Raw genomic sequence first — 19,794 nt, 5'->3', positions numbered from 1 at the left:
ACCCGTTGACACAAACAGTAAATCCTTTCATACGAAAATCAATGCTATGTCTTATTCAGCACATCCAAATATTTACCAATTTATAAACATAATGTTAACGTACAATGCGAAACCTACATAAAAATTAGAATTGATCATAACTATTAATACAAGAAATTATAAAAAAAAAAAAAAAAAGAAATCGGAGATCAAATGCAGCTGTTGCAATCAAACACAATAACTACATTTGAATATACACAATATATTACACCATACATTTTTAATAATATAAGAAATGTTATTTTATTATTACCTAAAAACAATTTTTACCATACCTGTAGAATTTTTTATTACAAACAGTCCTAAGTGTGTAAAAATGGGAAGGAAAATATTTTTTTTTAAATTAAATCAGTTTCTATTAAAACAAGGACTCAATTTTTCATAAAATGTTATATGGGAACTCAGTTCATATGCAACCGTATTTTTTTATTTAAAAAAAAAATAATATGAAAAAATACACGCACTGCATGTGTTTGCATATATATATAAATATATATATAACATATGTTAATTATTTATTTAAACGGTATTTGTAGAAGTATATATTTTATAATTATGTATATATTATTTAGTCAGTTCTATAGGAGAATTACAAGGAATAATTTATTACTTACATACACATCGTCATCAAGTATTAAACTATGACACGGATAGATGTAGCTACACTGACACCTAAACATGTGGCCCCCACTGTACCAAACAGATACTTTCCGGAAGTGATTGAAGAAAATAAGCACTCGGATGCACGTATCTCGGAAATTTATCCTCTAACAGAGGTCTTTAATTCGCCCATACTACAATAACACGGTTAATTATAGTCGTCACGCGAATATGCGCCAAAATGTGCGGAGATATTTCGAGTTCACTACCACTACATTAAGTATTCCGGATGCGCATCAAAGAAAATAATATTTTCATGAAAACTGTATATATTATTTCCATATTTTTGTGAATGCCCTCGTATCTTATTCCTTGTTGCACTCGAATTCCGAGCGCAGCGGTCGTACCCCTAACAAATCTTTTAATATGGCGTTTAATAGAATTCACTGAAATAGTAAACTAACTCTTGTATTTCGTATAAAATATGTTAATCGTTCGAGACACTGAAATATTTGCGTATTATTAAACATGACATGGACGAACGCTTTCTAATATTATCTAGTGAAGATGAATCTCGGTCAGGAGCTTGGAGATCAGTTAAAATCATCCCGAGGGACTAACTTAAATACAAACAACAGTTATTCAAAAACTCCCAAAGTTTATTTCTCTTGATAAAATGAACCATCGCATGCGCGATTTTTTACTATACATTATTAATGTTTAAAACCGTCATGACATTGCCAAACAATAGTACAAATATGATGATTATTCGAAAAATGGAAAATATACCCCCAAAGCGATGAAAAATATCTCATCTGATCATTTTGAAGTTTTTTATTACACACACACACACATATATAAATGAGTGTGTGTGTATATGTGTAAATATTATGAATTATAAAGTTGTATTGAATGTTTTTGACCTCAATACTATATGAATAATACTACGCGATAAATCATCATGACAATATTGTCAGATTTTTTTTTTTTTTATTTTTTTAACGATCAACTCCACAACAATTTTTAAATACTATACATAATTTTTCGGTTTAAAAATTTAAATGTACCTACTTTATTATATAATTAAGGATGGAATATTATCCGTTATTCATATAGGTATCTAATACATATATGTGAAATATATCCCAATTTTATTAATGCGATTTTAAAAGTATTAAAGTTTTATACAATTAATAAAATTATTAAATGAAACAATGGAGTTACGAGTTTTGAATGTAAACTACCCATTAAAAAAAACGAATGTACTCCAAACAACATTTAATAAGATTTGAACCAAATCCTTAGTATTTATATTTCAATCGAATCTAATTAACTAAATTAATAAAAGTTTTCGAATCTTGTTTTAGAATAATATAAAAAATCTAAACAAAACCTAGTTTTATAATAAATAAAACCAAATTTTATAGCGCACTCACCCTTCTTTTAAATATATTACACACGTATGTCTTAACTTAGTACCGTTGAAATCATTCAATATTTTTACCAGGGTAAAATAATTCTTTTTTCTAAATGGCATAACAGCTAAACGAATATGATATCTCAGGCTAATGATAGACACCAGAAGGGCTATTCAATATATCCGTCGAAATACATACACAGTACCTGCTTACACTTTACACCAGTATGGTAAAAACAGCATAATGGTTAGTTTTAGCCCATCCAATGAGATAATAGCCAAACCTGTTGATAACCTAAAATGGTACACATGGTACTATATGGTATTATGATGGGTCATAGTTATAGCGTAATATAAAATAAATTTTAAGTTTTTAAGTTTAATTTTAAGTGGACATGAATCAATGTAAATTTGTTAAACACTAAATTATATACGATTGATTAATAAATTATACGTATGGGTATCATACGATAACTTCATCTTTTTACGGAAATACCAAGAAAATAGGTAACATTGAATCTTGTTTAGACTTATAAAACTTTAATTAATCGGTTATCAGAAAAAAAAAAATCGAACTAAAACAAATAAAGAGACAGCTGTAATATGTGGTTTCTACAATATCTTTCTAATTTTTAATTATTACAGCAGTTTAAAAAAACTTAAGACATAATTTTAAGATAAGACGGTATACTTTGTACTCGCTCAACTTATACACCATTAAATAAGCTTATAGAATATCGAATATATCACTAATATGAGGAAAAAATAATTTTTAGAAGAAGTCTTAAATATGATGACAATGCTGAAACTAAAATATATAGGTTCATCATAAAAAAAAGTCACTACCATAAAGTTATAAACAGTGTATCAAATCTGTGACCTGAATTCATTCTATTGTTTACTATTAAGGCTTCACAAAACAAAAGGGCCGTAAAAAATCCCTTGTACAACACTCCGGAGGCAAGTTACCCTTCTTTTTCTCCAGCTTTATTTTTTTTTTACCGTTATAGTGCTCCTATCGCGTATTAGGGAATCTCCGGTAATAGGTTTTGTGAGTGTGACGGTTTTTTGCACATTTTCTACACACTGACACTGATGAATGTACTAATCTTTTAATTTTTGTCCAACTCACCTCTCTTTATCTAATAACCTCAAGGGGTGACATATTACTATTTTTTCAACAAGCTTCATTCGGAGATTGAGATTTCGGTGAAGGACAAAATCTCAAGAAACCGACGATTAAAATGGAAAAAAAAATTATAAATGTTAAATCTGATTTGTAAGAATTAAAACTCATGTTGACATCAACTTATACATGTAGTTAAAGGAGGACCAGGGTGTGCCTGGCTCACCCTAATATGTGTCCGGCCATAGGCCGACCCACCTAAAATATTCAGAGGGGCCCATTATTATATGATTTCTTTTAATATTTACCAAATTTTTAATATTGCCTAAATATGACGCAAATAAAACCAAATACATCGGATTTTAATTATAATCTAATACAAGTAATGTAACTTGTAACTAAATTTAAACGATAGATTAGGAAATAATTGCTATTTATAGCTAAATATCGGTACTATACTACAATGTTACGTTGTTCTTATCTTATATAGACAGTGACTACTGTATACTTTTATGTCTATTTTTAAAATACTTTGAGTGAGGGTATTGTCATTATATTGATTCATATAGAAATGTAGAATTATATTATGGTCATCGGTTGGACACTTACATTCACATTCAGCGCACGCCGCACTTATACTAACGTCACCTGCGTTAATATTTGTACACTTTATAGTATTTATACATTTTATCTTATATATTTAATATTTTAATTAATTTTAAAATGGCACCTCTCAGTGGATGTGCCAAAAGAAAACTAAAATTACAAAGAGAAGAGCAAAATGATAAAATATGGTATTATTAAGTTGTATACTTACATATGTGTAGTAATGTAATGATATACTGATAACTACATTTTTATAATATAAAAAAGTCCTGGGAGGAGGGGACCCACCTAACATTGGCCCACCTAGTGAATATTTCTGACTACGTGCCTGATTCGACTATTATATGAATATTAACAAGTTAAATTAAAATACAAATAAATTATAATCAAAAATGCAATAATTATAGTAAAATAAGCCTAGAAAAAATATTTTTTTATAATCTGTTGATTGGATTTTATTTTATACGTCTATTCATTTATAATTCTTTGTAAATATATTTTTAGGGTTTTGAAATTTTTACATGAAATTGATGAAAAAATTGTAAAAATAATTTTTTTTTAATTTACTTTTTTTTTCAATAAACATGTATATTATGTTAAGTAAAATAATTCTAATGCATCATAAATGAACATTAATTAATTCAGGATTAATATCTGCAAAATGTTTCATTAATCACGCTAAAATACCAATTTTCGTAGCTATAATACAAATTAATTTGAAATTGAGTTAAATAAAAGTATAAAATAATCATAGTAAGTGCAACTATTTTATATAGTTTAAAATATTTCAATCAAATCCTTAGTAATTAATAAAACTATACTATTTTTCACATATAAGTCTAAAAAAAAGTATGACAAAAATATTATTACATATCTCTTCGGGAGATATATTTTTGCAGTTTCAGCAGCAGTTAGTCATGTAGAACAAAGATTCTCACAAGGCGTATCGAATGTGAATATATTTAAACCCTTATCTATGTTGGCTGATATGAGTATAATATATATTATATCGAAATGTAATATCGTAAATTAATGTAAAACAATTAAACCACAACAAATTAATTATTTAATGACAACGTATAAGATTGTTAATGACATTATAACAACTATCAGATTGATGACTTATGTGTGAATCCAAAATTAACAGGTGAATAATAATTACACAATGGCAAGTTCCACAACAATAACTATATAATACACTGCATTATACTGATTTTCTCGTTGCGTCTTGAAATGTATTACATGACCCTCGAGTGTCTTGTCCAAGTATAATAATTTTTTAAATATAAGCCCTTTCTCGTTTTACCCAACATAGGCTCATACCCGTCACCTATAACTCTAATTCATCACACATACTCTTCAGTAAGGTTAGTTTAGCTATAATACTTTCTTTTATATATACAGAATATTTCTATTGATAAATAACCTTCTTATTTCTACGAAACTTCTTAGGTGAGTCTGAAAATATAACTAAAAAAAAAAAAAAGGTTTTTACATCCATCTAACTATAACCTAACCCCACAGCGTTCAATTTACTTGGAACTATTTCAGTATAAAGGCGCTCATATGTAACATTTGATTCCTGAGCTGTATATTAATTTTATTACATTCAATATTATAGGTTATAACAGTAATTAGTTTTAAGCTTATTTACAAGAAAATACTTGCTATAAAAATCAATAATGAAACAAAAATATTTACCAACAAAAATTACCAACACAGATATGACATATTTTTAATTAAACACGTAATTAGGTTAGGTTAAATTAGATTATACAAGCTAAGAGAAATAAAAAGTAAAATAAAATAAAATAAACTAACCAGAATAGTGACTGGATGCCATCATTTCTCTTCGCTACCTCAAGCACAATTTAATGTTTTAGTTCAATTTTTATATGAAATTCAAAGGAAATAATGAATTATTTTATTAATTTTATTTATTTTATTATTTTATTCAGAAGACAATTTTGAACGAAGCACTATGTATTGCAGTGTAGGTTATATATCATTCGAAATGTTACAGATTTGAATATAATTATTGCTTTAAAAATGAAAATAAATAACACTACTGCTTACAAAAAGTATTACGTTTTTAGATCAACTAAGAGTTAATGAATTTAAAAAGGTGTCGTTTTATTTTTTATCTTTAAGTTATATTTGTCGTGGGCCGGGATATCTCAGCACGATGCACAACAATAAAAAAAAAAGGAGAAAAATTTCTCCTAAAATAATATAATAATAATAATAAACAAAAAAAAAGACCAGAGGTGCGGTATATCATACGATATATTATATATTATTATATATATATTCACAATAGTATTATTAATATTATAATAATAATGATGAGCACTGTATAAATCACTTAATATAATAATTAAAAATAACAATTATGTAAATTAACACACTGGAAAGAAAATGACACCGATCGAAAAATTAAGTAGTGCGAAAAAAGGTCGTATGTTCGCGAACACGGGGTGTTTCGAGAACAGAGCGGAACGGACCGGTTCGATAGTGTTGCCGTACGGACGTCGTCGCAACCGTTCGCGTCCTCTGTCTATTGATGGATAGGAGGTACGGGGTGTCGCGGCGGAGCTGCGCGCCGCGGTCTGGTGGTTGATAAGAGAGATAAAGGCACGGTCGGCGACAGACATTTTGATAACGGCTGCCGCACTGGTCCGCGTTATATTAAATGCAAAATATAAATATAATGGTATCACAAGAACTTTTTATGTAAATAAGAAATAATATTCCCAAACTATAAATTGATTTTTCTCTATTTTAATTTAAAAATGTATAAATATTTTAAAAATACTCGTATCAACAGTTTTTGAGATAGGTACTGTTAATTAGTTTAAATATGATAATAGAATATAGCAACTAACATAACTTAGAACAATCTAAGTCTTAAAATGACGAAATAATTGAATCAAAATAAAGTTGATAAGAATATAACCAATTTTTAAAAACTTCCACTATACTTGATAAATATTTCAGAAACAAATCTGAAAAACCATAATGTAAAAACTTAAAAATATTTTCGATTAATCATACATTAAATTGTGAAACAAAATAAAATGTTGAGTCATTTGTCGCTATAACATGTGTTTAATAATGCATCGCACCTCATTTATTTTATATTAATGTATAAAAGAAAAATCATTATGCTTTAAAAAATAATGTGAACAAAATAATATTGAATATAAGGATTTCAAATTTTACTTTTAGCTCAGAGCATCGTTTCTTATTTGAGAGGGTCAGTTAAAAATAATTAAACGTTGATATAGAAAAACAACCTTTAATTTACATTGAAAATAAATATAAACTCATTGGTAACCATAATGATAAAATTGAAAAAGTTAGTTTATAGCAGTGTTTCTCAACCTATGGATCATGATATATTTTTTATGGGTCGCGACTGTCGACCAGTTGCATCAGGCAGTACCATTTATAATTATTTATAATACTATATTATGGCATATTTTAATTTTTTTTTTTTAGTTTTGGGAAAGGGTTGGGTCACGTTAAATACAAGCAGTAAATTAGTGGGTCGCCATTATAAAAAGGTTGGAAAACACTAGTTTATACTATAATTACTAGAGTACGAGTTTCGAAAGCATTTGATTTTTTTTCCATTATTCTTAAACGAAGTTATGCCAGCTACAAATTCGAGTTATACTACAATATATACTTTAGAATAAAATGCACTATATTTTATTTTGTTTTTTTTTTTTTGTTTTTAAGCTACATTTTTTTTTTTTTTTTTTAATGTGTTCTAAATAAACGTATGTATAATGTTAATATGTACCAAATCTTGTTTAATCATTTTTGAACAACTTTTCCCCGTGTCTTAGCTACGTATGGTATGATACATAGTAGTTTAATTTATTTTGAAACGGCAGTAAACACAAAAATATGCTCTTGCTTTGGAAATTATCGATGTACTCAAAATTACAATTTAGTTTCTGTTGTAAAATCGTATAGTTATTTATAAAACTCCGAAAATTAATATTATTTTTTTTTTTATCAACCCATTTTTAATAATTTTTTAAAGTTTTTTTGGAAGATGTGTATAGCTTTAATGTTTTTTTTAGTGCTTTTATAAAGTTTTTCATTTATTAAATTTTTTTAAGTTTTTTAGTTTTTTTTTTTATTCATCTGTACTAATAATTACACTATAAACTACCAATAAGTAAAAAGTACAAATGAATGCGAAATTTGTAATTTGGAACAAATGTTAGCTGGTATATTAGTTATTTGTTATGTTAATGGTTTATGATGTATTATATTTTGTAACTGGTAAAATAGATGAAAGCTTAAATTAATTATTATTATAGGGCGGTGAGTGATTTTAATTTTTACCTTTTTTGGTATACTCATGTTATCTGTACCCCTTATCATATATGCTTATTGTGTCGTTTGATATAGATTGTATATTACGTATTAAAATAAAAAAAAAAAAAAACCTTTTTTGGGAGTCACGACCGGTAGCGGATTAACCACTAGGCTCGTGAGGCTCGAGCCTAGGGCGGCAATTTGTAGGGGTCGGCAAATTTTTTATGTTTTATTTTTTTACTCTCAAAAAAAAAAATGAAAAAAAAATTAATAACATTCAAAAACTCATTAATTTTAGTATCAGAAAATTCGAAATTGAATAGTTTAAATCTCTGAAGGGAGTCTATTCTTGAAACGTCGATTTGCGTGAACGACCGCGGCAGTTCGAAAACATATAATGACAAACCGCCCGATAAGAAATTGTTAGCTACTTATTTTTAGTTATAACTAGGGCCAACACTTGTATGCATTTGCATATTTTTATTGATTGGTCAAAAAAATAGCTAGTTTATACCAAAATGTGTTTTATAACCTATATATGAATAGCTGTATATGAAATTTTATTTCGCATATTTTTGCATATTATGGTATTTTTGCATTCTTAGGGCATATTTTAGCATTTAGTATATTTTTGGAGCATATTTAAGATCTTAAAAACTCGGAAATTACAAAATATTAATTTGTTTCACTCATATACCTTATTAATGGTATTTCAGCTCATTTATGAAAAGAGGTAATCTAATCTTAATCGCTAATTATTAGGGTCAACAATTATATGTCCGTAGATCGGTGGCAGTATCGCATAGAGATAAATATAATATTATATTTTATCGCACCAATTACAGTCGTCAGTCGCTCTTTATACTCGTGCAGTGCGTTATTAAATCGACCGTTTTAAAATGCCGAAAGTGAGAACTTCCAACACTAATCGTATCAATAGTTACATCTCTGAATTTGGAGAAAATATATTTTCTTCGGATGGGAATATATTGTTTTGTAAAATATGTGAGGCAAAGGTTACATATGAAAAACGATTTACAGTTTTACAACATCTTAAAACGTCCAAGCACTTACGTGGTATTCAACGACTCGGCGACAAACAACAAAAAACTCAACAACTTTTACCTACTACATCAAAAATTAATTCTTTCAATAAAGATTTGTGCAAAACGTTGTTAGCAGCCAATATACCATTAATTAAATTACAAAATACCTATTTTCGTTCGTTTCTGGAAAAGTATACGCATAAAGATATTCCATCAGTATCTTTATTAAAAAGTACCTATGTCAATGAGTGCTATAATGAGACAATGGACGCCATAAGAAAAGAAGTGCTTGATAAGAAAATCTGGATTTCGATCGACAAAACTACTGACGTACAATCTCGATATATTGCAAACGTAATTATTGGTATTTTAAACGTCGATGAACCAGGTAAAATATTTTTAATTTTTTCCGGTATTCTCGAAAAAACCAACCACTCTACAATATGTCAAATTTTTGATAAAGCTCTTTTTACATTATGGCCTAATAGAATCCGACATCCTGATGTACTTTTGTTTTTGAGCGATGCCGCTCCTTATATGGTCAAGGCAGCTAATTGTTTACAAGCTTTTTATCCAAAAATGGTCCACGTCACTTGTGTGGTCCATGGCCTACACCGGTGGCAGAAAAAATTCGTGGTCAATTTCCAAAAATTGACGAACTTGTCTCAAACACAAAAAAAATATTTTTAAAAACGCCAAGTCGTATTGATTTGTTTAAAACTGAGGCTCCAGGTATACCATTGCCTCCAACGCCTATATTAACAAGATGGGGTACATGGATTTCTGCTTCAATGTATTATTGCGAACATATAGAAGCTATTCGAAATGTAATACAGAAATTGAACCCTGAAGACGCCGTTTCAATAGACAAAGTTCAAAAATTAATTTCTAAAGATCAAGTTGAAGCAAATTTAACTTTTATTTATTCAAACTATGGATTTTTACCAACTAATATAACATCTTTAGAAAGCCAGAATGTTTTACTAGCAAACTCAATTAAATTAATAGAAACTGCGCGAAGTAAAATATGTGAAGTTAGTGGTACAAATGGCACTGATATTAACAAAAAATGTGAAGATGTTTTATAAAAAAAAATGGTTTTCATATTCTTACGAAAATTTCTAAAGTATTATCCGGTGATGTATTCACATTAGAAGGTATCCCAGAAGATTTGACCAGCAACGATTTGTTGCATTATAAATACGCACCTATTACATCCGTTGATGTAGAACGTTCCTTTTCACGCTACAAAAATTTGCTAACGGACAATCGACGCTCAATGCTATTTGAAAATGTATACAATCATTAATAGTTCAATGTAATAATATCGGGTAAAAATTAAAAATGTTTATCATCTGATTAATGTTTTTGTTTTTTAATTTTTAATATTTCTTAAAATCACACATTTTTGTAAATCATTATTCATTGGCAATAAATAATAACATTGTATTAAGTATAAATTGTATAATACATAAAAAAATAAATCATTTTATCATTTTTATACAATAACATTTTTTTTTTTTGAGCATATTTTAAGGGCATATTTTGGTAATTTTTAGAGCATAACTGCATACATATTTTATTGATTTTTAAGGCATATAATTGTTGGCCTTAGTTATAACTTGCATTATTATGCATGATATGATTATTTTCAACCCATATTATACAATATACGTATATACTAATTGACACAGTGACGGTCGTAATCGTAATGACATTATTTGGGTTTATATATATATGACTATAAATTGATTATGTGTTAAAACACATAAGTACCCATCATATTATTTTTCAATTTATTTTGCTGTGAACATCTGAACAAGTTGGTCGCCCTCGCCTTTTGTAGTTTTGTATATCTACTAAAGACAGTGGCTGTTTCTCTGCAGAGTAGTTCGAACAATTACAAGTACAACTTTATTTCTTGGAGTTCTATTAAATTATTGGTAAGTATATATTATGATATTATTGTAATCAACCTATATTATATTGTACTTATTAAGTACCTATAAATACTTAAACTTATTAAAATAAAATATATATTATGAAAATAATAATGTGTATAATATATTTTACTGCATATTTTTACGTAGGCAGTGGCGTACAAATGAAGGAGAGGTTCGGGATAATTCCCCCCAGGAAAAAAAAAAGATATTGTCCAGTTTTGAAATTATTAGAATAATAGAATGAAAAATATACACGTCCCGAAAATAACACATAACATGTATATAAAATCTAGTAGTCGATTCATGGGCGTATTTTAGGGGGGGGGCGAAGGGGCGATCACACTACCTGAATCCGTATTTAAGGAATTGATTATATATGAGATATATATTTCAAATTTTTTTATGTGGATCATTTTATAACGAAATCAAATTACGCATGGCTATGAATACTGCTGAATTGGGCTTTTTGTCGGGTCCATACTTGATGAAAAATAAATAAAACACAAGCGTAACTTTCTAAACACAGGTATTAAAAATAGAACTACACAAAAGTCGATTCTTAGTGGATTCAGCATTAGATTAAAAACAAAAAGCCACAAATATTAAAGATTCACCTGAATTAAATATTACTAAACACTTTACTTGTATATTTTGAACCTGAATTAAAGAAATAATTTGATTCGCTCCCCTTCGAGAATTAATTCTATATACGCCTCTGCATCCAGTGTTTATTTCAGACCTATCCGGGGGGGGGGGGGGGTATCGTAAATTTCCAAGGGGGTATACCTTAAAAGTAAATAATTAAGGGAATTAAAAGTATCGTTTTAAGTTAAATTTATAAGTATTAGATAGATACCTACGAATACGTAGATTCTTAAAAATCTAACTTTGGTTAATTATATGTATATAATATTTAAATTTAAGTGTAGAGTAATAATTATTCAACTATATTCAACAAATTCAACCTTTGAACCATTTCTCACTCACGGGACGTCTATACCCAATTACCGATTTTTGGGTTATTACAGTACTTAAAAAAGGGGTGGTAATCACTGAACATGCCTAAGAGCGCGAGAAGGTTAATCCGCCACTGGTCACGACATTAAAAAGGTTGAGAAACACTGGCGTAGAGAAGTAGTGTGACGGCACTTACCTCGTTCTCTCGTGACATACTGCGTTCGTTTAGCTATATATTTGTATGTTTTAATAAATTAATAAACCTGTAGAACCTCAATACATGTACATTTCTAATATTTTTTATTGCAGAACATATTTTAATAAACAAATTAGTTTTAAAATAAAATATTTTATAATAACTACAGGGCCCCCACATACAATTACGAGCCCCTATACTAAATGTTTGTCCGGGCCCTTTATAAAACTTCTAAAAATACAATTTACTATATATATAACAATTTTAGGAATAATATTTGTTTTTTCATTATACCGATTCGAATTCAAGATTTATAAACATTTCAACATTAATAATGTTATTGTTATATGTTATAATTAAATACATTATATGTTGTTGAATATTTCAGCGTTTCTAATATTCATTATTTATTGATTTTTCATTCTTTCCAAAAATTTGAGGATAATTTTAGTTTTATTTTTGTAAATTTAAGTTACGTGACAATGGTTTTCAAACACCACACCATTCACCATAAAAAAACCCGTTCATACATACATTAAACTACCACTTTGTGCTGTTGGAATTTCGATATGTGTACAGTAAGAGAGAACACAGTACCGTAACAAGAATATTATGCAAATGTCGTTTACCTGAACGCTGTTACTTTTAAGATAGTTAATGTAAAATTAATGCACATTACAAAAGATACACTACGAGTAACATAATTTGATTTTGAACAGGATAATTCTTACTATAACTAACATACATACCAGGGAAATATAAATAAAAAATTATGGTATTATATAAGCCCTAATCAAATGAAATTTGTAAATGCATAAAACAAATTAATATTCACGGTTACGTTATTTTTGAAAAACTTAAATTGTAGAGATTGCCGTATCTTTTATAAACATGATTGATCCAGGAGAAAATCTTATACGTTTACAATTAAATTTTTTTAATTAAAAATACACGGACACGGACATTTCGGCGCGGCCATTTCGGCGCGAGGCCGTTTCGGCGCGAGATATGTTTCGGCGCTGGATTACACTAATTTACATAATACACAAATTTACTTCTATAAAATTAATATTATAATTCACTTTTATAGATATTGTCAAAAAATTTACAATTTTAATAAAATATCAATATGTCCTGTTTAATAAATGAAAAATATAAAATAAATAATAAAATAGGTCTGTTATGTTAAATGTCGTTATGAAAATGTCGTGCTTAATAAATAATAAATAAAAAATTAATAATACAATATCAATATGTCATTCTAATAATAAAATAAATATGTAGTATATTAATGTGTCATGCTTAAATTATGAGCGATACCTCTTAAAAATTTTAATATGTCCCTATTATTATAATTGCTAACTATTTTAAAGATTCGCTTATCAACTTCCAAAAATTTTTTTTTGTTTTTTCGGTGGGCTTTTACCAGCTTCTAATTAGCAATAAAAAGTATCCCGACCACTCTGTATTTTTCTTAAGCAAGATATAAAAGCCCATAGTGTTGGATTAGTAACCCCATTTGAACATTGAGTCGTCTATTAGCGGCTTCGGCATAATTATTAGTTCTATCATTTTTATTTAAAACTCGTTCGTGGACATTCCACAGATTTGGAGGAAAACGTACATTTTAACGTCGATTTCTATGAACTCTACCTATATAATTTTCTTCAAACCAGTCTAACAAGGGTAAGATTTCTTCTGGTAATTCATCCGACAGAATGTCCATAATAACACCTGGCGCCGAAACGTACCTCGCGCCGAAATGCCGGCGCCGAAATGTCCTAGATCGAAAAATACATGTTTATCATGTCTTATGGACGACTCTACATTTTTGTCAGGCACGCTTAATGCTTTTCAAACAATATCGATTGGTTACCAAAGCATGCTAAAAATCAAATTCAAAATGCAATGCACTAAGGTCAATCCATATACATAATTTATGAGCTACGTATTTAATATACTTATTAAACACAAATTAATTTGATAATTAATGTAAAATTTTCAGATTAATAATTAATAACTAATAAAACTCAAATGTGTATCAAATCATTATAATACTAGGTTTCCTTAGGTAACTTCAGATATATGGGGTGTCTCAAAAAGAACGCAGGATTTAAATCTGCTGTAAATTAAATGTATTTATTTTAAAAAAACATAACAAATATATCATTCTCTTCAGGAGAAGTTAAGGTTTAAAAGTGAAAAACAATATCGAGCATATGACCCTTCCTACTAACCCTACAGGCGATTATTCTTTCCATAAAATTTACCATCACTCGATCACACATTGCTCATCAAGTTCTTTGAGGACACCACGAATTTCTTTTTTAAGTTCAAAGACATTTTGAACTTCGTTTTGATAAACTCATGACTTAATGTATCCACATTACAAAAAAATCACACGGCGTCAAGTCGTAAGATCGAAGTGGGTATCTTTGGTCTCCGCTCAACGAAATTAATCTGTCCAGAAACTACTCATGCAGCAGAGTGATTATTTCTCTTGAAGTATGACAAGTTGAAACCATACATTTTTATGTTCATTTGGTCCAAATGAAGTAAAAGAAATTATTGAGCATAGTAGATATTCTTGTATGGTTACAAAAAGACGGCGCAACTTATCACACTTCAAGAGAAACAATCACTTCTGTTGCGTGAGAAATTCCTGGACAGACTAATGTCATTGCGCGGAGACCAAAGATACTCACTTCGATATGCTCAATATTGTTTTTCACTGTTAAACCTTAACTTCTCTTGAAGAGAATGATATATTCGTTATGTTTTTTTAAAATAAATACATTTAATTTACAGCAGATTTAAATTCTGTGTTCATTTTAAGACATTCTATATTTTAACAAATAACTATCGTGTAAAAAATAAGGAGAAATTGATAAATATTTTACACACAAATTTTAATATTTTTTTGCAAGTGCGTATCATAAAATGTATATTTATTGCATATATCATGTATAAATAAAAATATATAAATATTAAATAATAAAAATGTATTTACTGTTTGTTAAAATATGTAAAATATAACTGACAATTTAATTTTTTTCTCTTTTTTCTGAACATTTACACCCCTATGTGTAATATATAGCATCAACTATAGCGTGCTTATATACGATACATATCAAAGACTATAGCTACTTCACGTTAACTTATATACTCATGTTTTACAGACACTGAAGTGTGATTTTTCGTAAGCTAGTACATCGGAGTAGTTAAAAGTTACCTAGTTTCTGTCGAAACATTTGCACATTTCCTTCAATACTATATAATCTAGTTTGATAATATGCAATACAGTAAATATGAGTCTAACTACAGTGCAAATATAAACGTCAAAATAAACGGATTCTGGTTTAATTTCCGTTTTACATAGAGAATCATATAGGTACTCGCAATACCGGAAAATATAAATTTTGATAATAAAATCAATTTTATAATCAAAAATTTCAAAAGGCAGTCTTAATAACGAGTAAAGTTTTTCTTGTACATCTATGATACTTTACTCGAAAAGTTCAATATTCAACAAATGTTATCCAAAAATAAAAGTATGTATATAAGATTATACTAAGATTAGCCCATTAGTTTTCTAAAAACAATAGTAACTCAATTACTTAAATTAATAAATAAATACTGAAAATATTTCAAACTATACAATATTAACATAACCATTTTCGCACAAATTAATCTCGGAAAAAAGAAACAAAATAATATAAAACGTAAATATAATTTCGAAAATAATACGTTAAATCACTTCAACATCAAATCACAATAGTATTTAATGAAAAATAATAATTGGTATAGTAGTATTAAGGCATTAAGCCTTACAATGAAAGCCTAACGATGGGGCCATAAACCGTGAACAGTTTTTGGTTAATATACTTAACGGGTCGCGAAAAATTTCAAAAAATACCGTACAACAGGTTTAAATATTGAATATTAAACTTCTATTACACTTTGAATAGATCTTTTTTTCCAATTTTCCAGTTGGTTTGAAGAATATTGAAAAATCCGGCAAATAAATGGTGAATATAAAAAGGCATAAAAAGATATATTATACATAATTATTTTACAAAAACCATAAAAATTTTAAGTAAATATCGTTTATCTCAAAATACACAAGATAACACTAATGAGATTAAATTAAAAATGACAATAATCAATACTATTTTGCGCTTAGATGAGCGAGGTAAAACATGAGTATATCCATAATTTATTATTATTTATTTATTTTTATTTTTACTATTCAAACTCGATTGAATCTAAAATACTTCTGATACATGATAGAAAATTGAACAATTCATTACAAAATGAATTCTAGAGGTTGAATAATATTTATGATTGAAAAGCAAAAAATACAACGTAGAAAAAATAACCCCATAATAGAGATTTTTCGATCCGTTAATAATAGGTACGGAAAAGAATACCAATCCTTCGTCAATGACCCACAATGTGTATATATAAGAATATTTTTTGATCGTAAAATATTCTATAGCCATTTCCCGAATCCAAAGAAACATTTTACATGTAGATATCTCAAATACAAATGGATCGTATAAATTTGAATATTCGGACATTCTTGCAACATGCTTACATATTCATGACACATGACGTGACGTATATTATACACGTATGATGCGAGTAAAAGAAAAATGGGTCAATATAAAAAAAAAATACAAAAAAAATTGTATAAATCTGATATTATAGTATTATGTGTACCTATTTATAATTAATTAATTATTTCAGAATCACAAAAAAAATCTTGATACATTAACATTGTTCTCGGACGTCATACAATGTACCCATATATACTCATATAGTGTCTTTCAATTTTAAAAATTTTTAAATTTTTTCCCCCTTGAAAAATTAGGTCACCAAGTTTTACAGTGAGCATACTGAATAGGTTTTCAATTTCTTGGTACTCTTAGTTTTAGGGCATGAAATATTTCGTTACTAAAAACCAACCGAGTGGTCATCCATCCAGGAGCTTGTAATGCTTGGCAACTACGGTAAACTAATACACTACACTACGCACCCATGCTTTATTATTTAAATTATTTTCTTTCAATTTCCAAAATATATTCAATCATATAATTCAATTTGGTCATTGTTATTTTTCAAAACTCATTTTTTAATACTTTTCTAAAATTTTAACATTTCGTTATTTATATGCACCGTCATTATAAACATAATTATCTCTGTTGTTTATACATCACGCATAGAACAAAGGAATTATAGTATTCGTCTTAATCTTTTGTTTTAATTCCACCAAAATATCGACTAGATAATTACAAAATAACAACAAGTGACCGCTTATACCCAAAAACATATCATTGACCACAGTACTACAAATAATCAAATACTAAACTAAAATAAATGGAAAAAAACCCTTCTACAATGTTGAATTATTACTAAGTATAAATATTATTCGATTAGTTAAGGTCAATAATTTTACTTTTTACCCATGCGATAAATTTTGTTCTACAAAATAAAAATATCCATCGTAACATAAAATCGGAAAAATAATATTGGTTAAAAAAACATCAAAAATAACTACTATTCGGATAAAAATTACTATGATCGGCAGGGATATTTTTAGATAGATACTAACGACATCAAGTTGGCGTATTTCTAGTAAATTACTTCTAAGGAAACTGAAAATAAAAACAAATCAGACGTTTGAAAATATTATTTGTTCCAAAAAACAAAACTTTCTCAACTTCAAATACAATCATCTAAAATTTTTTACTATAAACTTATTAATAAATTATACATAGTTTGTATTTAAAATAGATGTAATATTGTGAAATAATTGATACTCAAAAATGTGTTTAATAGAAATTGTTATGTATTGTTAAGTCATATAATTTATATAACATAATAAAATCTTATACAATATACAACTCGCGTTGAAAATTATTTGCACATAGTATAAGAATGAACGATACCAATTTTTATAAAAATAAAATCGAAATAGTGATAATTATAAATACAAAAGGGCTCAAATCGAATATACATATACATATATACACACGCATTTATGGGTACCTTTACTCAAATTTTATATATGTTGTACTTTTATAAATGGTATACGATCTGCCAACAATTCGAGGAGGAAAGCTTAAAGTTGTTATTTACGAAGAAAAATACACTTAAATACGGTTCAAAATCAGATAAAATGTAAGGCTTTTACATGTAAAGATAAAAATATTCAGACAGAATAAATTTATTCTTATTTGACACGACAAACAACTGTCAGGTTAACATATTTTCTGTAAAAATAAATAAATGACTGCACGTATTTCCTCTAATGGTTATTTTTTGTGATACTATTATTGAGTATAACATTATAGTATGAAACGATTTTTTTTTTTTTTTTAAGACATTTGTTTAATTTTTCATTAGTTAAATATTATTAGATAGCAAATTGGTGATCGACCCTCAAAGAAATATCAAAAAATATATATTTTAATAAATTTCAGTGAATTTAAAATTTACAAAAAAAACTATCAAAATTTACTGTATACAATTTATTATAATTCCTCAACTCATTATTAATAACTTCGAAATTAAATTATTGATGGTAATTTTGCAATATGTATTCAAAGGGTTAAAATGAACAAAAAAATATTTTTTTTGGCATAATTTACGTCATAATAGCATAAGATTTTGGTAATGTTTAATTTATTTTTTCACATAATAGTTCAACATCTAACTAATCCTTTGGTCGAATAGCCCCACGAGTATTATGAGAATGGTAAATTTGATACGGATAAAAGGGATAGTGGTAAGGGTAAAACGATAACCAAGCCGAAATCAATAGTTTCCACTTATATGCGATGTATGTGATGTTCAAAATTGATTTTTTTTTAGAAACAATAAAAATATATTTCATCCGAATAATAGGTGAATATTATTAATAATTCAACTATCGATCCGACAACAAAATGCAAATCAATTTTGTTAATTTATTATATCCTTTCATTATTCTGATTAAACTCAAATACTGACCAAACAACCTAAATTACATTACATATTAATACACATCAATAGTCAAATTAGGTCAAGTTAAGTTATATGAAGAGAGAAAATTTCTCGTTTATAACTTCAATGGAAAAAGATAGTTAAAAACAAAAATTATTTTTTAACTTATTTTATTTTAAAATATAAAACAAATTAAGAAACAAAAATATTGAATTATTCAAAAATAAATTAAAATAGTTTTAAAATAGCAATTGTTGGTTGACCTTAAAAATAACTTCTAGTAATTAAGTTATATTTTTATAAACATAAAGTTTTAATATAAAGTTCTATAATTGTTACTTATTGTAAAATAAACTATTTTCCAAGTAATCTTAATAAACTTATATGGAACATATTTATACAATGCAAGTTAAGTTTTCAAAATTATTAATTATTATTATTAAATTATTATTTCAAAATCATTGCATTGCTACTTCAGAAAAACTACGTTTATAATGATAAAATAGTATTTTTAATAAGATTTCACCAAACAAAAATCATAG

At 27.4% G+C, this 19,794-nt stretch overlaps 1 protein-coding gene across 4 annotated transcripts in view; it reads right to left on the bottom strand.

The window, feature by feature from the left end:
* LOC112680604 (syntaxin-binding protein 5) overlaps positions 1–19,794 on the bottom strand; it is a 169,900-nt gene that overhangs the window by 104,541 nt on the left and 45,565 nt on the right. The window lies entirely within an intron of this gene.

This window comes from Sipha flava, unplaced genomic scaffold (assembly GCF_003268045.1).
Source record: "Sipha flava isolate LNK unplaced genomic scaffold, YSA_version1 178_pilon_pilon, whole genome shotgun sequence".
NCBI lineage: Eukaryota > Metazoa > Arthropoda > Insecta > Hemiptera > Aphididae > Sipha > Sipha flava.
The sequence above is the reverse complement of the archived record's forward strand: the minus strand, read 5'-3'. Positions and strand labels throughout refer to the sequence as shown.